This window comes from Ochotona princeps, chromosome 2 (genome assembly GCF_030435755.1).
Source record: "Ochotona princeps isolate mOchPri1 chromosome 2, mOchPri1.hap1, whole genome shotgun sequence".
Classification (NCBI taxonomy): Eukaryota; Metazoa; Chordata; class Mammalia; order Lagomorpha; family Ochotonidae; genus Ochotona; species Ochotona princeps.
In genome coordinates, this window is record NC_080833.1 from 164,797,011 (window position 1) to 164,816,301 (window position 19,291).

At 44.3% G+C, this 19,291-nt stretch overlaps 1 protein-coding gene and 1 pseudogene across 2 annotated transcripts in view; both read right to left on the bottom strand.

Annotated features, from left to right (window-relative positions):
* Nucleotides 1-19,291, bottom strand: part of ABL2 (ABL proto-oncogene 2, non-receptor tyrosine kinase) — a 106,913-nt gene that overhangs the window by 38,765 nt on the left and 48,857 nt on the right. The window lies entirely within an intron of this gene.
* LOC131479541 (dynein light chain 1, cytoplasmic-like) lies at nucleotides 6,689-6,936 on the bottom strand (annotated as a pseudogene).

Consider the following 19,291-nt stretch of genomic DNA (forward strand, 5'->3'; position numbering starts at 1 on the left):
TTGTTATAATTTAATTCACTTTCTCCCTAAACAAGAAATTAATTTCTATACGGGTAAGATTTTTAGGATAGCACCAAGCTTTGGAGGACCACAATCACTGTAAGAACCTAAGTTCTTATAGCACAGAGAACACCTGCTATGCACCTCTCCAAATCACACATGAAGGTGCACTCAGTCCTCGCTCGTTCCTGGAAGAGCAGGCGCCCTCTCCGAGTACACAATCAAGCACGTCAACCTTCTCTGGTCTGGAATCTTCTGTCACAGAGAAAGGAGGAGCACATTCTTGCCAAGCAAAAATGAGTGTATGAACAAAGGCAAAGGGCGTGGCCAACGCAAGCCACACCACGGAGTGCAGGACGCTAAGCTGGCTAATAACCAACACTTGTTCAAGCCACTCTCCAGCGTGGTTCACACGCACTCAGGAAGAAAGCAAAGGCCGAGGAAGTCCGTGCACGGGTAATGGCTCTTCCACAGGCCGCAGCGATTTCCTTCTTGCCCCTAAATTCATATCCAAACTCGGCCAAGGGCTGCGCTCCACCAGCACCACCCGTCCCCACAGGCAGTCTGGGGTGTCCTTTGGGGATCACACGCACCAGCCCCACCTGCCCATGAAAACATTTTCCACAGCTACCTAAAATGCCTTCCGCGAGAGAACTTTCAGAGAAGTTTTTCCATTTCCTTTCATTTCCAGTGACTCTTTAAGAAGCCAGCACTCCGAAAGGGGACCAGGTGACACATTCTTCATGTCAGTTCAGTCTCATTAGGAGAGATGGTGGGGCAGGTTTGGAAGGGGCAAATTCTTTTAACTTTTCTTTACTGTGGAAGAACTTTATTTCATTTTCAAAGACAAAAGAAAGCATTGCTGGATATGTTATCCTAGGCCGATAATTTTTTTCTTTTAGAATCTGGAATATGTCACTCCATTCTCTTCTGGCCTGTAGAGTTTCCTGTGAGAGATCTCCTGTGAGCTTAATTGGCATTCCTTTATATGTCAGTTGATTTTTTTCACATGCACATTTAAGGATCTTTTCCTTCTGTTCAACTGAAGAGAGCTTGATGATCATGTGTCTTGGTGAAGATCTCTCTTGGTCAAGCCTGTTGGGGGTTCTGTGCCCCTCCTGGATGTTGTTTCCCAATTCTTTCAACAGAGAAGAGGAATAGCACCAAACAAAACCAAAGGCAAATGGGAAGAACATCCCAGTAAAATGACCACAGAAGACTAAACCAATGAACAACCCATTCCTACAATGACAGGACCAAAGTACCACCCATACATATTAACCCTGAATGTAAATGGCTTACGCTCAATTAAACGACATAGATTAGTAGACTGGATTAAAAAACAAAACTCATCTATTTGTTGTCTAGAAGAGACACACTTCACCAACAAAAATCAGCAGAAACTATATCGCATGGGTTTTGTTGTTTTCTGTTAGTTTTATCTCTTCATAACACTTTCTTCTGATTAAATCATTCAATGACTCATAGATCACAGAGTAGCATCATATTCTTCAAGAAGGTTCTTGATTTTCATTTCTTCAGCTACACATTAGTCATTTAGTAGCATGTTATTTAACTTCTTGGTGTTGTTAACTTCTTTTTTCTTCCTGATGTTGATTTTGTTTTGTGGATCTTCATTTAAGGGGATGTATAGTAGCTGTGTAATGGAGACTGTCATATCTAGTAACATGTTATTTAACTTCATGGCATTGTAAATTTCTATTTTTCTTTCAACTGTTGATTTTGTATTATGACTTTTCATTTGAGGGGATGTACAGTAGCTGTGAAATGAAGACTAACATATCCAGATGTGAGGATACAATGTAGTATGCATTTCTACTTCCAAAGATGGACTTATAATGAAACTGTTTACTATATCTTGACAATAGGATTCTGGACTCTCTGCCATTGTCCATGCCCGCAATGATGGACATATGACTGTGTATGAAGAACTATACTTTAGTAATGATATAGAGGAACTAGGTGGGGGGGAGGAATTGGGGCTGGGATAAGAGAAATACCAGGAGCCTATGGAACTATATCACAAAATGTAATAATAATAATAAAATGTAAAAAATAAAGAAGAGATGGTCGGAGGTGTGTGTCAATAAACCAAGCTGAAACATCTGTGGACCACATGACACATGTTCTCAACACTGAGACGCACCACAGGAAGCAACAGGAAACAATTCTTTCTTGAGACGCAGTCCCACTCTAACTGTGCCACTTAAATACAACTGGTCTCCCAAGACTCCGCAGGACCACACGGAGTTCAAGAACTACACTGATGTGATGAGGTGCTAGCTATGCAATGGGTAACAAGAGACAAAATCAAGCTATCTTTGGAAGCAGAGATTTGAAAACTGTCTCCTAATTGGAACGAACTGAAAAGAAAGTAACACTCAAAGTAACAGCAAAGAGCTGCTTGAACAACACCGAGTATTCACGAGGCAGATCCATCCAAATGTTATCAACATGGTTCAACAATTTCTACAAAAGACAAAGAAAACTATTCACATTCTATCAAAATAGCAATTTAAAAGCACACTAATTACAAGATTATATTTAAATTCAGTTTATGAAATAATCTCTGGATCCAAAATAATGTATTTCTGGAAGGTGGTAGTTGCATGGGTGTTTCCACTCTTGGTTTTGTTTTTCTTTTTCTTTTCCTTTCATGCTACAAATCCTCTGAGACGAAGTCATTCACATACATTCCTTTTAACTATACTAGTTCCTGCACTGGTTTCCTGTGCCTGCTATGGCCAACCATAAACCACACCGCTCAAACCAAGAGAAATGCATTCTGCTCATAGTCTTGGAACCCACAAGTCTAGAATCAGCAGGAGTAGGTGAAGCATCGTGAGCAGGGCAGCAGCTCCGTCAGGAGGCTAAGGAAATGACAGCTCCAGGGGCTGCCAGCATTCTGTGGCTTGGGATCCCACCATCCCAGTCTTCAAGGCCAGCAGCTCTGAACTCCAACTGTTCCATTTTCCAACTGGCATCTCCTCTGTGTATGCTAAATCTCCCTCTGCCCCTCTCTTACACACATGATGATATTTAAGGCCCACTCGATCTGGGAGAAGCTCCCCCATACCTATATAGGCTATACCAACACCTCTTTTTTTCTCCCCACAGGAAGTACTATTCACGGGTCCCAGAAACTAGGATATGAATAGTTGGAGAAGATCACATTTTGGCCTACCATAGCTTTGGAATCTCACCAAAACACATCACTTGAATGATCTCAAATAACAGATTACTTGATTTCCAAAGCCTAAGTACATTCAGGTGTCAGAAACTACATTTTCTTTTTTTTTTTTTTTTCATCTTTCATTTTTTATCGGAAAGGCAGATTTAAAGAGAAAATGAGAAGAAAGATCCATCTGCTGGTTCGCTCCTCAAGTGGCTGCAATGACCAGAGCTGAGCCAATCCGAAGTCAGGAACCAGGAGCTTCTTCCAGGTCTCCCATGTGGGTGTAGGGTTCCAAGGTTTGGCCCATCCTCTACTCCTTTCCCAGACAAGCAGAGAGTTGGATGGGAAGTGGATACGAACTAGCAGCCATATGGGATCCCGGTGCATGCAAGGCAAGGATTTAGCCACTGAGCCATCGCACCAAGCCCTACATTTTGTTTCCATTCTTGGATCACATTGTGTGTGTAGTGTGTGTGTGCGCGCGTGCGTGCGTACACGTATGTATGTATGTGTGTGTCTGTGTGTTTTGCTGTTGTGGTTGCTTGTGGTACAGCCCAGGTACCCAGCTCCCAAATCCAATCATCAATGTAGACTCCTCTCTCTTAATTTCCTTATCACTACAAATTCTACCTCTTAAATCTCTCATATCAATCTGATTGTCTCTATCCATACCCAGTCTTCTTTATATTATTATTATTATTATTATTATTATTATTATTATTATTATTATTTTGATAATCTTCACATAGTTGCTTAGGGCACAAAAGATCAAGGGCTACAGGAAAGTGGGTGAAACCATTGTTTCTACATTCTCTCTCTCTCTCTCTCTCTCTCTCTCTCTCTCTCTCAGATTTATTTTATTTTTATTGCAAAGTCAAATATACAGAGAGGAAGATCCTCCACCCGATGATCCACTCCCCAAGTGATCGCAATGGCCAGAGCTCAGCCAATCTGAAGCCAGGAGCCAGGAACTAGGAACCTCCTCCAGGTCTCCCACGTAGGTGCAGGATCCCAAGGCCTCGGACGGTCTTCGAATGCTTTTCCAGGCCACAAGCAGGGAACTGAATGGGAAGTGGGGCCACGGGGACTAGAACCGGCGCCCACATGGGATCCTGGCATGCTCAAGGTGAGGATCTGCCACTAGGCCACTACGCCAAGTCCCACCCCCTTTCTTCCTTTCTTGTATCTGTGGTAAGGGGGGAGATAGAAGGAGAAGCCCTGTTCCATTTGTACTTACAGTATTTGATGGGTTCTCTTTGGTACAAAGCTAAAGTCCAAAGATCCTCCACAGTCTGACACTTGCTATCCAATCTCATCTCTGCCACTTTTTTTTTTGGATGCTCCAACTATATATAGTCATCAGTAGGTAATCCATGAGGGATTGGTACCAGATCCCTCCCCACATCCCACAGGCATCAAAATTTGTGACACTGAAGTCCCTTCTATGAGTACATTAGGATAGTTCTGTCTACTTCCATGCATATCCTCTTTTTTTTAATTTATTTATTATTATTAGTTCATTAATTACATTGTATTATGTGACACAGTTTCATAGGTACTTGGGTTCTCCCCACCCCTCCCCAAACCCTCCCACCATGGTGGATTCCTCCAGCTTGTTGCATAACCACAGTTCAAGTTCAGTTGAGATTCCCCCATTGCAAGCATATACCAAACATAGAGTCCAGCATCTTATTGTCCAGTCAAGTTCAACGGCTTCTTAGGTATACCGTCTCTGGTCTGAAGACAGAGCCAACAGACATGCATATCCTCTTATATACTTTAACTCATCTGTTCATTACTTATATTTAGGACAATGTAAATGCCAGGTGAATTGCTTCAGAAAGTTCATGGAAATATGTATTAAGAAAAATTTAGGCATTTCAAAAAATCTATGCATCAAAATAAACGTATCTTTTAATTTCATTTTTCCATGAACTTCCCAAACTGCCCTTATCACTGATACAATGTATTGTTCGGGAAACAGCTCAAGGGCGCGGTCTGTGCACGTTCCAAATAAATAGTGTTTTGTAAAGATTTTCAATCCGTGGATGCAGAGCTCAAAGACCTGCAGGTCCCACTGCGGGGCTCTATTGGCAGGTCTCGGAAATTGTCAATTTTTGTACATGCTAGCTCTCCTTCCAGAAGCCTCTCCATTTCCAGCTACCCAGCAGACTCATCAGTTCACCCCTCTGCTTCGTGTGTCTTCTCCCACATCTAACATAAAGCTTCTAACTACCCTGTTTCACAACCACATGCATTGATATTACTCCTGCCCCAGCATGCCCTCATCCCACTCAAGGGCAATGATTACATCTTATTCACATTCATTTTCCTAACATATTTACTTAATAAATGTCTACTGACAAATCATTTTCCTACTTACAGAAGCAATACTGGTCCATTCTCCAAAACTGCAAACACAAAGTGATGTAATCTATTACAAGCAACCTGGATTCCTGCCTTAGTCTGATACACGCTCCAAATTCCATGGGTTGGTGGACAGGCAGTGCTGTGCGGCAGCAGAGCTGTGTCAGCAACACAGGCAACCTCTGGGATTTATTTATTTGAAAAGCAAAGTGATGAGGAGAGATCGATCTTCGTATCAGCTGGTTCACTCTCCAATGGCCTTTGTGGCCAGGGCTGGGCCATCTTAGTCTCCCACATGAGTAGCAGAGATCCAAGTATTTGAGCTATCTTGTACTTTCTCGGGTGTATTACCAGGAGCTGGAACTCAGATTGGCACTCTAATATGAAATGCTGGCATTGCAAGCAGAGGCTTAACATGCTGTGCCATAAGGCTGGCCCCTAAAGCAGTTTAAATATATTGCAATTTATGATATCATTACCTAATATCCTGAAGGACAAGTAAGTGAAATTTCAAGTAACCTACTAAAAGCCCAGAGCTGGCTGGTGAAACCTTAGATCTGATCTAACTCCAAGGCCCATGCTGTTTGCAACATCCCAGCCTAGTGCAACAGACAGTGGTATAAAAGAACTGAAAATGTTCTCCTACTTTCTAGAGAAGAATCTCTGAGCTAATCATGATTCATCACACACACGGCCTCTAAGCGTCACACCTGGGAGACTAATCAATCAGACATGCAGGTATGCTGACCAACCAGGCCACTTAATCAGAGGAAATGAAGCAGTCTGTCATTCACTCCCAGCAGTAATCACAGTGCTATCCAATGATACGCAGTAAGTCAGAGAAGAGGGCTTTTTTTTCAATCTCCAACATTCATTCTTTTAAAGTAATGAATTGAGAAAAAAAAGCATGGGGAAGACAAATATGAAATAAATACAAGTGTAAGCTGTTGCTGGCTAAGCATCTGATAACCACAACTAGTACACAGAATGCCCTGCACCAAACACAGCAGAGGTCTGAAGACTGAGTGCTCCCTTGGCAAGGCAGACTCTGGTATTTGGAATTCAGGCTGTAGTTCTTGGTTTGGGGTGGATCACTGGGTTTGTGGCTGAGTCCACGCTTTTATTTTAACCAGATCTGAACAGAAGAATGGCCACCTTGCCCAGGTAGAATAGCTGAAGTGTTTGGTTTCATGTGTCACATAACTTCCAAAGGTTCTCGCCACAAGGCAGTGCCAAGTGGGGCTGTACTCCTTGAGGTGGGCTGCAGTATCCTTCCCTGGGTTGTATTTCTCCAGCACTGGGCATTGCACCGAACCCTGCTGCTTCTCTTCGGACATGTTGGCATTTTTGATGACCGCCCTAGGGTCCCACATGGTTACCCTGGAGCTGGGGCTGGCTGACCAGACCGGTCTCCTGGGGAAGGTGCTGACGCTGTTCAGCTCAGGCAAGAGGCGGCATTCTACCAAAGCCGTGACGCAGCTAAGCCCTCAGGCTTTTTAAAATATATATATTTCATACCAGTTTTAAGAATCCATGCAAGATATGAATAGACAATATCCACCTCCTTTTGGAAAAACTGAACTCAAATCAGAAGTCAGCCAGCGCTTTTCCTTTTGATTCTCCTCACAGAAAGGATGAGCCAAATCAACACCGTCCTTTATCACACGGTTCAACTCCCAAACATTTGCCAAAAAAGATACTACATGTGTGGGTATTCACTGAAACACTCCTTTCAGCTCTCAGTTTTCTCTAATCTTACTCTATCAGGACACCTGTCACTGCCTTGTAGATAACTCGATAATATAACAATCCTTTCATGTGATGCTAAAAATAAGGTAAAACAAAAGGCTCATTCTTGTGTTTCAGACCTGGGGAGCTAATTCCCCAATATCTATAACAGGTGTGTCACGAACATGCTCCCTGTACACGTGGGCATTGGCTGCAGTTTCCTGCCAGCTAAATTCGGGTTGTTTCCAATAGCCTTAGTAAGACAAAGGACTTTATTCCTTTGCCATTTCAGCAGGTATTGGACACCCCAAGCAAGAAAATCCCAATGCTCTCCACAGCACATGTCTTGGAGATAAGAACTACATACATACATACACGCACACACTTCAGATCACCCGATTTGTTTGACTTACAACACACATTAGTATTTTGCTGCTGTTGTGCAAATAATCTTCGAAAGTATACATGGACTCGGCGTGATAGCATAATGGTTAAAGTCCCTGCCTTGATTGTGCCGGGATCCCATATGGGTGCTGGTTCTAATCCCGGCAGCTCCACTTCCCATCCAGCTCCCTGCCTGTGTCCTGGGAAAGCAGTCGAGGACGGTCCAAAGCCTTGGGACCCTGCAACTGCGTGGGAGACCTAGAGGAAATTCCTGGCTCCTGGCTTCAGATCAGCGCAGCACTGGCCACTGTGGTCATTTGGGGTGTTAATCATTAGACGGAAGATATTTCTCTCTGCCTCTCCTCTTCTATATATCTGACTTTGCAGTAAAAATAAATAAATCTTTAAAAAAAAAAAAAAGACTACTGCTGAAATCACCACCACAATAAAAAATATCCATGACATAGCTTAGTTATAAAGCTCCCTATTAAATCCATCTTTGCTGGAAAATCTGTATCAAACTGTGAAAGGCTTATAATAATATACTTTACTATCATAACTGACTTAATTTTTCTAAGATTTATTTATATTTATTACAAAGTCAGATACACAGAGAGCAAGAAAGACAGAGAGGAAGATCTTACATCCGATGATTCACTCCCCAAGTGACCATTGCAACGGCCAGTGCTGAGCTGATCCAGAGCCAGGAGCCAGGAACCTCCTCCAGGTCTCCTATGCAGGTGCAGGGTCTCAAGGCTTTGGGCCGTCCTCGACTGCTTTCCCAGGCCACAAGCAGGGAGCTGGATGGGAAGTGGAGCTGCCGGGATTAGAACCGGTGCCCATATGGAATCCTGGTTCGTTCAGAATGAGGATTTTAGCCTCTAGGCCACTGTGCCGGGCCCTTAACTGACTTAACTTATGGTGTGAGGTAAAAACTATAGGGCAGGGGGAATCCCAGTACCTATAAAACTGTGTCACACAATGCAATGTAACAAAAAAAAAAAAAAAAAAAAATAGGGCAATGAAAATACTCAGCTTTAATTCTACTGTCATTACTAATGTCATCTTTCCAGTCTGCTGATGGTATAACTGCTGTGGAAGATTAAGAAAGTAAATCATCATCATCATCATCATCCTCCTCCTCCTTCAGAGTATCCTAAAGAGCAAAACCCTTGTGCTTAGAGGTGGAGTGCTAGATGGTGCGGGCCCCAGGTTAGGAAAGGAATGGCGAGGTAAATCATCCAAAGGTATGACTCATTCCACTTATTACTTCCAATTTTGTTAGATGCTACTGATTCTAACTTGATGGTGGAATTGATAGAAAATTGCATTTACTAATAAAATTCACAGGGGACCTTAAGGAAGAATGTTAATGAGACATCATATGTTGAGACAGAGAATACTATGGGACTTAGAAATTGCCAACAGGGAAGAACAGGCAAGATGAAGAAAAACAGCTCTGAGCACAGCAGCCAAGCTGCTCTTTGCACCACGTCATCCAGAGGCAAGCTGGAAGACAAACAGAAAACAATTTACACCTCAGAGCCGTTAAACACTTGGCTAGATAAGCAAGGAGTTCTAATCCTCACCTTATTCTGCCAGATACTCTTATCCCATTTCTCATACGAACATACAATTTGGTAAGACGGAGATAAAATCTTACAGTTGAACTTAGAAATCTAGCTTTAGCATGAGATTTCTTGAAATACTGGGCCATGAACTCTGAATCCATGAAGCTGTTCCTCTAACCAGGGAGAACAAGGAAACTCTTAACAGTGTTGCAGACTGTGCATGGCAATGTCCTCCTGTGCCAGAGACCACCAGCCTCAGACAGCCCAGAGGCATTGAAGGCTCACCAGATCCACCAGACTGGCTGGTTTTCTGCACTCTGGTAGCAAACTGACCTGTGACCTATAGCTAAGAATGGATAATGAAAACCACATCTCTTCCACAGTAAGAGAGTGGATGGTAGGAGATGACTTCAAGAAAAGAAAGTCAGACAATGGCAGAGGGCCAGGAGCGCCAGCCTAGGGGCTGAATCCTGGACTTTCCTGCACCAAAACCCCATACGGCACAGATGCTCCGCAGCCCACCCAGCTCCCTGACTGTGGCCTGGAAAAGCAGTAAAAAATGGTCCAACGCCATGGGGCCTGCATACGCGTAGGAGAACCGAAAGAAGCTCCTGGCTCCTGGCTCCCAGATCAGCTCAGTTCCAGCCATTGAGGCCACTTGGAGACTGAATTGGTGAATGAAAGATCTTTGTCTCTCCTCTCAGTAAACCTGATTTTTCAAAAATAAATAAACAAAACTACTACAGATTAATATTCCTTGCAGAAACAAAAATCTTTGATAAACAACTCACAAACCTAATCCAACAGTCCATTAATTAAACACCTGACCAAGTACAATTATTCCCACTAGTTCAAGGTTGATTCAACATAATATTTCTACACAAAAAAAAAGTACTTATTTTTATCTGAAAGAGGAGAGAGAGAGAAGCAGAAAGAGAGTGATATTTGATCCTCTGGTTCAATCCCAAAATGGCCAGAGCTGGGCCGGGGGGAGCCTGGAGCTTCCAATTATTTTTAATTGTACTATTACATCAAATATGTATTATAGAAGAAATACATCTTCATATAAAAATGCAATAATTTAATTCAGGATTTCTGAATCAGGACACATCGTTACTTGTAGCTAAATAATTTGTTGCTGTTGTGAGATCGCCCTAGATATTATAGGATGATGTACAGCTGCAGGACCGAGCAGCATCCCTGGCTTCCACCCACTAAGCCAGGAGTTCCTCTTCCCCAAATACAATTACCAAGTATTTCTACACATCAAAAAGTGTACCGTGAACAGATGCTGGTATTGTAGCAAAGCGTGCAACGCTGCTAACCAGCGGCATCTCCTGTGGTCTCTGTCCTTGCCACCCTGACTCCATCCAGCTCCCTGTTAATGGTCTGGGAAATGCGGTGAAAGACTGCCCAAGTAGCTGTGCCCCTGCTGCCTATATAGGAGACCTGGCTGAAGCTCCTTGCTCTTGGCTTTGGCCTTACGCTGCCTGGGGCCACTGAGGCACCTGTGGCATGAACCAGCAGATGCAAGCCGTTCTCTCTCTCTCTCTTTCTCTCTCTGTAACTGATGCTTTCAAATGAAGTGGGCAGGAGCCATGGCACAGATGGCTAAACCTCTTATCTGTGGTGCTCTCATATGGGTGCTATTTGAGTCCCAGCTGCTCTATTTCTGATCCAGCTTCCTGCTAATGGCCTAGAAAAGCAGCGAATCGTGGCTCAAGTCCTTGGGCCCCTGGACTCACATGGGAGACTTGGAAGCAGCTTCTGGTTCCTGGCTTTGGACCAGCCCAGCTAAGGCCACTGAGTGCCTTAGGGGATGGAAGCAATAGATAAAAGATCGCTCTTTCTCTCTCTCTGTAAATCTGTTTTTTCAATAAAAATAAAATATTTAAAATAAGAAAACAAATGTCTTAAAAAAAAAAAAACAATCGGGCCCAGCGGCGTGGCCTAGCGGCTAAAGTCCTCGCCTTGAACGCCCCGGGATCCCATATGGGCACCGGTTCCAATCCCGGCAGATCCACTTCCCATCCAGCTCCCTGCTTGTGGCCTGGGAAAGCAGTTGAGGACGGCCCAATGCATTGGGACCCTGCACCCGTGTGGGAGACCCGGAGGAGGTTCCAGGTTCCCGGCTTTGGATCGGCGCACACCGGCCTGTTGCGGCTCACTTGGGGAGTGGGTCATTGGACGGAAGATCTTCCTCTCTGTCTCTCCTCTCTGTATATCTGGCTGTAATAAAATGAATAAATCTTTAAAAAAAAAAAAATAAGGAACTGATGCAATAGCCTAGCTAGAAGCTAAAGTACTCACCTTGACTGCGCTGGAATCCCCTAAGGGCGGCCGGTTCTAATCCTGGTGGACCCACTTCCCATCCAGCTCCCTACCTGTGGCCTGGGAAAGCAGTGGAGGATGGCCCAAAGCCTTGGGACCCTGCACCCATGTGGGAGAACCGGAAGAAGCTCCAGGCTCCTGGTTTTGTACTGGCTCAGCTCCAGCGAATGTGGTCATTTGGGGAGTGAATCATCAGATGGAAGATCTTCCTCTCTGTCTCTCCTCTTTGTATATCTGACTTTCCAATAAGAATAAAATAAATCTAAAAAAAAAAAACCAAACAAACAGGGCCCGGCGGCATGGTCTAGCGGCTAAAGTCCTAGCCTTAAATGCGCCGGGATCCTATATGGGCACTGGTTCTAATCCCGGCAGCTCCACTTCCCATCCAGCTCCCTGCTTGTGGCCTGGGAAAGCAGTCGAGGACGGCCCAATGCTTTGGGATACTGCACCTGTGTGGGAGACCTGGAAGAGGTTCCTGGCTCCTGGCTCTGGATCGGCACAGCACCGACCGTTGCAACGGTCACTTGGGGAGTGAATCATCGGACAGAAGATATTTCTATCTCTCCTCCTTTCTGTATATCTGACTTCGTAATAAAAATAAATAAATCTTAAAAAAAAAAAAAAACAATAAATAAACCAGAGCAATGCAATCTTATTTTTAAGTGCCCTGGAGGGCAAATTACCCCTTGAGAATCAATGACTTCATTTTGATAAATCAAGTTTTCCAACTTTGACCCCAGTGCCCTTTTCTGACACATCTGCTTCCTCTCTAATATTTCCAATCAATAATCTATAGTGAGAAAAAGGTCATGCTGCAAGACAGCATATAAACATATGAATGAAGCGAGGTTCTTAAAACCTTTTTACTACATCCGATAAATCTGACTACATCTGATAAACGCCCACATCCCGTCTCACAGTGCCTGGGATGGAGCCCTGAAGGCACGCTGTCCAGGCCAGCTTCCTGCTATTGCAGGCCTTGTGGGGAGGCGGCCGCACCGGACACCCACCTGGAGGACCCACACTCAGTCCTGGGCTCTGGTCCTGGCCCAGCTGAGCCCAACGGCGGAGACTGCGCACACTGGCCTCACCGTCTCCCTCCCTCCTGCTCTCATTTTCCTCGTTCCCTCTCCTTTCACAATGCTGAGTTTTCCAAAGAAGTCAGTTTCAAAAGGTTGTATACAATATGCTTTATTTGCATGATATTTTTAACAAGACAAAAAAAAAATGACAGCACTAGATGGACTGGTGTGATGGTTCAACTGGCTGATTCTCCACCTGCAAGCACAGGATCCTACACAGGCACGAGTACATTGAGTCCCTGCTTCCCACCCAGTTCCCTGCCTGTGGCCTGCAAAAGCAGTTAAGGACAGCCCAAAGCCTCAGGACCCTGCACCCATGTGGGGGAGCCTGGGTGAGCGCCTGGCTCTGGATACGCTCAGCTCTGGTCGTTATAGTCATCTGAGGAGTGACCCAGTCGATGGAAGAATTTTCTGTCTTTATCTGCTCTATGTAAATCTGATCTGCCTCACCAATAAAAATAGATAAATCCTTCACTGGTCGCCAGGCATAAAAAGCAGAGGAAGATGTGACTAAATAGGGATTGCAGGAGGAGGTTTTGGGGTGAGGGACTCATTGGCGTGGGTAGGTTTACTGGTGACCGTAGGTTTACACAGATCTACAGAAGCGAAATTCTCAGAACTGTACAATAAACTAACAAAGCTCAATTTTTCTATGTGAGGAGTTTTAAAATAAAGAGAAAAAAGGTGAAGACTATTTCCATGCTAGTTATATAAAATCATTTCATAAACACACTTTTTAAACACTAAATTATAGCAATACGTAAAGATGAGAATTTATAGCCTAAACTGAATTTTCAATTTCCATATTTACTTTAAGATAAAAATATCTTCTATTCAGAACTGTTGACAGTTTAGTGAAAGAAAGGTCATTCCTAAGCACATAAAATTTGTGGAATTCAGCATTCCAACAGCTTTGCTCCTTGGTGGAAACACATCATCGCCTGCCAAGTCCAGGCAAAAGAGAATGAAATATCTAAGGGATGACAGGAATGTGCCAATCCTCTCCCTCATGGAATCCCCAAGTCAGAGCAGCTAGCACCTGGTACCATGACTTCAATGCAAGCTCAAAGCTGACATTCCTACGAAGGGACTTGCAAATAAACCTAGATCATTCCTAAAGACTCACAATACAATCCTTTGTAATCCAAGCGGTCAGCTGTTTCTCCAGGGCATGCAACAACTGCTTACACACACGCACACACACACACGCACACACACACACACACACACTTCTGCACATGGAACTATATAGCTTAAGTATATGCACACATAAAGAAACAAAACTGCTAAATCCATACAACATTCTGTAATTTGTATCAATAATTTATCAATGTGTGAATTACTGCAATGCTTGTTGAGTGCCCAGTTTGCGTTGAATACTCTAACAAGAACCAGGGACACAATCAGTAAACAGCCAACATGAGGCCTGAGTCACAGCAGGCTGTTTCTTCCAGTCAAAGCCACTCCAAAGGGCCCAGCATGGTAGCCTAGCAGCTAAATCCTCACCTTGCACATGCTGAGAGCCCATATGGGTATCGGTTCTGATCCCGGCAGCTCCACTTCCCATCCAGCTCCCTGCTTGGGGCCTGGGGAAGCAGTCAAAGACAGCCCAAAGCCTTGGGACCTTGCGCCTGTGTGGGAGACCTGAAGAGGCCCTGGGCTCCTGGCTTCAGATCGGCACAGTTCCGGCTGTTGGGGACGCTTGGGGAGTGACTCGTCAGATCGAAGTTGGTCCTCTCTGCATAGCTGACTTTCCAATTTAAGAAAAAAAAAAGACACCCCGAAGTCCTCACGACAGCCACTATTCAAAGCCACTCCAGGGAAGGAGGAAGCAGCCACTCCAGGTAAGGGGAACACCGCAATCACTCGGTGCGTTCTGACCAGGGGGGCGATAACGGGTGTGTCTGTTTCTGTTTGCTTTTTGTGCAGTGTGTGCATGAAAGGAACGTGATAAAAACCAAAGCAGGAGAGGTAGGCAAGCTTTGAATACCCACACCAAGTAGTTCAGATTTATTTGGTTGGTGACTATAAGCCATGAAAAAGCATTAACAATTTCAAGAATTTTCCTTTCTAGTAAAATTTTACTGTTTTGGGCCCAGCATGGTAGCCTAGCGGCTAAAGTCCTCACCTTGACTGCACCAGGATCCCATATGGGCGCCGGTTGTAATCCCAGCAGCCCCACTCCCCATCCAGCTCCCTGCTTGTGGCCTGGGAAGACAGTCGAGGGGAGGCTCAGAAGAGATCCTGGCTCCTGGCTTCTGATCAGCTCAGCTCTGGCCATTGCAGCCACTTAGGAACTAAATCATCCGATGGAAGATCTTCTTTCTGTCTCTCCTCTTTTCTGTATATCTGACTTGTTTTAAATCTAATACATCAAAATGATATAATTTAGTTATTAAACCTGTAGAAGTGTTTCAGATGTCATGTAAAATGTATGTAGAAGAGACTTTCTTCTGCTGTACAGCTCTATGATATTTCGTACTTGTGTAAATTCAGGAATACCGTCACTTCTCCGTAGGGACACAGAAGGACAGCTCTTTTCCCATCCTCCACAGTCACGTCTCCTTCCCACGCTGTAAGTTCCATGAGCATGGAGAACACTTCCATAGGACTGTCACTGACTAGGATAACTTACTGAGGTTTTCAATTTTCAACCAAATTCCAGGTCCATCAATTGTGTTATTAATGTCACATCTGATAAGCAACAGCAGAAACTTACTCTATGGATCAAATAATACATTCAAGCCAATGAACAAACCTAGTTAATATACTTCCTGACTCACAATCCTTGCAGAATTCACTTTCTCCACAACAGGCAGAGGAGGACAGCCTAATTTTGTCTGACAATTCATCATATCTTTAAATAGAAATGCTTGCCTATAATGAGCTTTTAAAAAAAAAAACTTCTTGAGCCCAGCACAGTAGCCTAATGGCTAAAGTCCTTGCCTTGCATGTGCTAAGATCCCATGTGAGCGCCAGTTCCTATCCTAGCTGCTCTGCTTCCCCTCCAGCTCCCTGCTTGTGGCCTGGGAAAGCAGTGGAGGGTGGCCCAAAGCCTTGGGACCCTCTACCCACATGGGAGAGCAGGAAGAAGCTCCAGGCTCCTGGCTTAGGATCGGCTCAGCTCTGGACGTGCGGCCACTTGGGGACTGAATCAGCTGTCTCTCCTCTGTAAACCTGCCTTTCCAAGAAAAACAGATAAATCTCTTTAAATATATATATATATATATATATATATATATATATATATATTTGTTCAGAAGTCAGTGTTACACAGAGACAAGGACAGAGTGTGAGGTATTCTACCCATCGGTCTACTCCTCAAACGGCTCCAATGGCCAGTGCTGGACCAGGCCAAAGCTGGAAGCCAGGAGCTCCTTCCAGGCCTGTCCCACAGAGGCAACGGGGCCTAGGCATCTGGACCACCCTCTACTGCTTCCCAGGCACATTGGAAAGGAACTGGATCAAAATTATGGCAGCGCAGCGGCACAGCTAACCAATGTTCCACCTGTAGCACTGGCATTCCATATGGGTGTCGGTTCGAGTCCCAGCTGCTCTACTTCCAATCCAGCTCTCTCCCTGCTTAAAACCTGGGAAAGCAACAGAGAACTGTCCAAAGTTTTGGAACCCTGCAACCACATGGGAGACTGAGAGAAGTTCCTGGCTCCTGGCTTCAGATCAGTCCAGCTCCTATGGTCCCAAACATTTAGGGAGTGATTCAGTGGATGGAAGATATCTCTCTCTCTCTTTGTGTCTGACCCTCCCCCTTTATAAACGTTTCTTTCTTTTTTTACATAGATTTATTTATTCATTTTTATTGGAAAGTCAGACTTACAGAGAGAAGATGATATAGACAAAAAGATCTTCCATCCACTGGTTCACTCACCAAGTGACCGCAGTGGCCAGAGCTGAGCCAATCCAAAGCCAGTCTATGCAAGTCTCAAGGCCGTGGGTCATCCTTGACTGCTTTCCCAGGCCACCAGCAGGGAGCCAGATGGGAAACAAAGCACCCAGGATAGGAACCGGCTCCCATACATGCAAGGAAAAGACCTTAGCTACCAAGCTACTGCACCAGGCCCTGTAAATCTTTCAAGTGAAAAGACATTAACGCTGAGGGAATCCTAGACTCTACGGAATTGTATCATAAAAAAATGCTATTTGTATCATAAGATTAAAAATTAAATTTTAAAAAAAGAAAAAAATCTTAAAACAAAGCAAAAAACAAATGGAGCACCCCGGCCGGACTTGACCCAGCACTCATGCGAGATGCCGGCATTACAGGTGGCAGCTTTGCCCACAATGCCAGCCCCTTGTATTTCTAAAAGACCTCAGGAGTGAGGATTTTCCTCCATTTTCTGTTTGCTTTTTTTCCCCAGAAAATTGTGCCTTAAAAACAAAAACCATAAAACTGAGGTGAAATCATAAAACCCTGATGCAAACCAGCAGCTCCTCCGCGGGAAGGGGTGTTAGCCCGGCTTTCTCCAGCCCGCAGCTGCGCCTCCGGAAGAAGAAGCCCAAGTCAGCACAAGGGACAGCTGTGATGCAAACGGGACCGTCAGGCACAGTAAACGTGCCTGCGGTGAGTTCCCGGAGAAGAACTGAGTACTTCTCAGTACTCGTTCAACCCTACCCAAGACTACAGAAAAACCTGCTAATTCCGTCCTGGAGTTAACATTTTAAAATACCTGTCTCTAAGGGGAAAAAATCAACATAAATTCCAGCAGAGTTATATTTGAGAATAACAAAGAATTAAAGCAAGGGCCAGCATGTGCTACAGTAGGGTAAGCTGCCTGCACCCAGCATCTCACATCGGAGCACCAGTTCAAACCCTGGCTGCTTCCTGCTATGGCGCCTGGGACGCTGGCACCGCGATGGACACACCCGTGCCAGCACCTGCTCGGTTGGAGACCAGGTGAAGCTCCTGACTCCTGGGTTCAGCCCTGCCAGGCCCTGGCCCTTGCAGCCATTTGGGGAGTGAACCAAGCCAGGAGATACAAGTCATTCTCTCTTTCTTTCGCTCCATCTCTCTCCCCTTGACTCCACTCCCATCATTCTTTCAAATAAATAAAATAAATCTTTTTAAAAAGAATTAAACGGAAAGTAGCATATTTAAAAATTTGTATTAGCTTTATGTAATCAAATGTAAAATCCTCACTTAATCGAAACTTTTGAGCAATTATGCCAACCAAGAGACTTGCATTTTTATCTAACGACTGCCTTTGTAGCAACTGGCCATCTAAGCAGAATCACTAACATTTGTATCGACCTTTTAATAACCAGACCCCCGTTTTGTATCTCCCTTACGGCAGGGTTCTGGGGGCTACAATGATAGAGATCTACAGGCGCTCCCCTCCCCCCAGCTTGATGCCCATGCTACAAACTTGATGTTAAAAAAAAAAAAAAAGGGCTTGGCAGCGTGGCCTAGTGGCTAAGGTCCTCGCCTTGAACCCATATGGCCGCTGGTTCTAATCCCGGCAGCTCCACTTCCTCTCTATCTCTCCTCCTCTCAGTATATCTGACTTTGTAATAAAAATAAAATAAATCTTAAAAAAAAAAAAACAGGCTACATGTAAGCACAGAGAACCAGAAATACAGCTCTGCAAGCAGCTCTAGGAAACATGAAAAAATAGGTTTTCATGTAATTATTTTGATTTCTGGAAAGGCACAATATAATCACTAATGGGAGAAAAACGCTGCAACCCAGCCTCCTCTGATCACAAATTTCTGTATTCTAAAAGGTTTCCCTAGGGGCCCGGAGGCGTGGCCTAGCAGCTAAAGTCCTCGCCTTGAAAGCCCCGGGATCCCATATGGACGCCGGTTCTAATCCCGGCAGCTCCACTTCCCCATCCAGCTCCCTGCTTGTGGCCTGGGAAAGCAGCTGAGGACGGCCCAAAGCTTTGGGACCCTGCACCCGCGTGGGAGACCTGGAAGAGGTTCCAGGTTCCCAGCTTCGGATCGGCGCGCACCAGCCCGTTACGGCTCACTTGGGGAGTGAATCATTGGATGGAAGATCTTCCTCTCTGTCTCTCCTCCTCTGTGTATATCTGGCTGTAATAAAATGAATAAATCTTTAAAAAAAAAAAAGGTTTCCCAAGGAGGAAAACATACAAAACAATACAGGCCAAAATACACCTTTATCCTCACTAAACTAGAACTCAGGAAAACTCACAGCAAAATATAAAGCAAACTAAATATCTTAAAAATAGCAAATAGTTTAATAAGCATTTCCCAATTGCAAAGATCATAATTAAATGTTGGTATACACTAGGCTTCAAAAAAAAAAAGGGAAACTTGTTAGACTTAGCTCAAGAAAACAGAAAGTTAAGTATTAATTGCAAATTTCCTCTTTTCCTAACCCCTCATACTGAGTCAGTCCCATTGTCTGCGACTTGGTCCCGGACTGAACAGGAGTAATAGCAGAAGAGGCCAGATTTAATTATTTTAACTACACAGAAGACAAAGATGAGGGCCCTAAGTGATACCAAGGCAAGAACTCCAAAATGTTATCACTTCGGCCAAGCCTTAGAATGCAGAGATAATCTGATAAGAAACTTGCAGTATGATATTAATATGTAAATAGTTAACACCCAATAGCTCCACCACAGAAATATTTATATCTTAATAGAGATTAC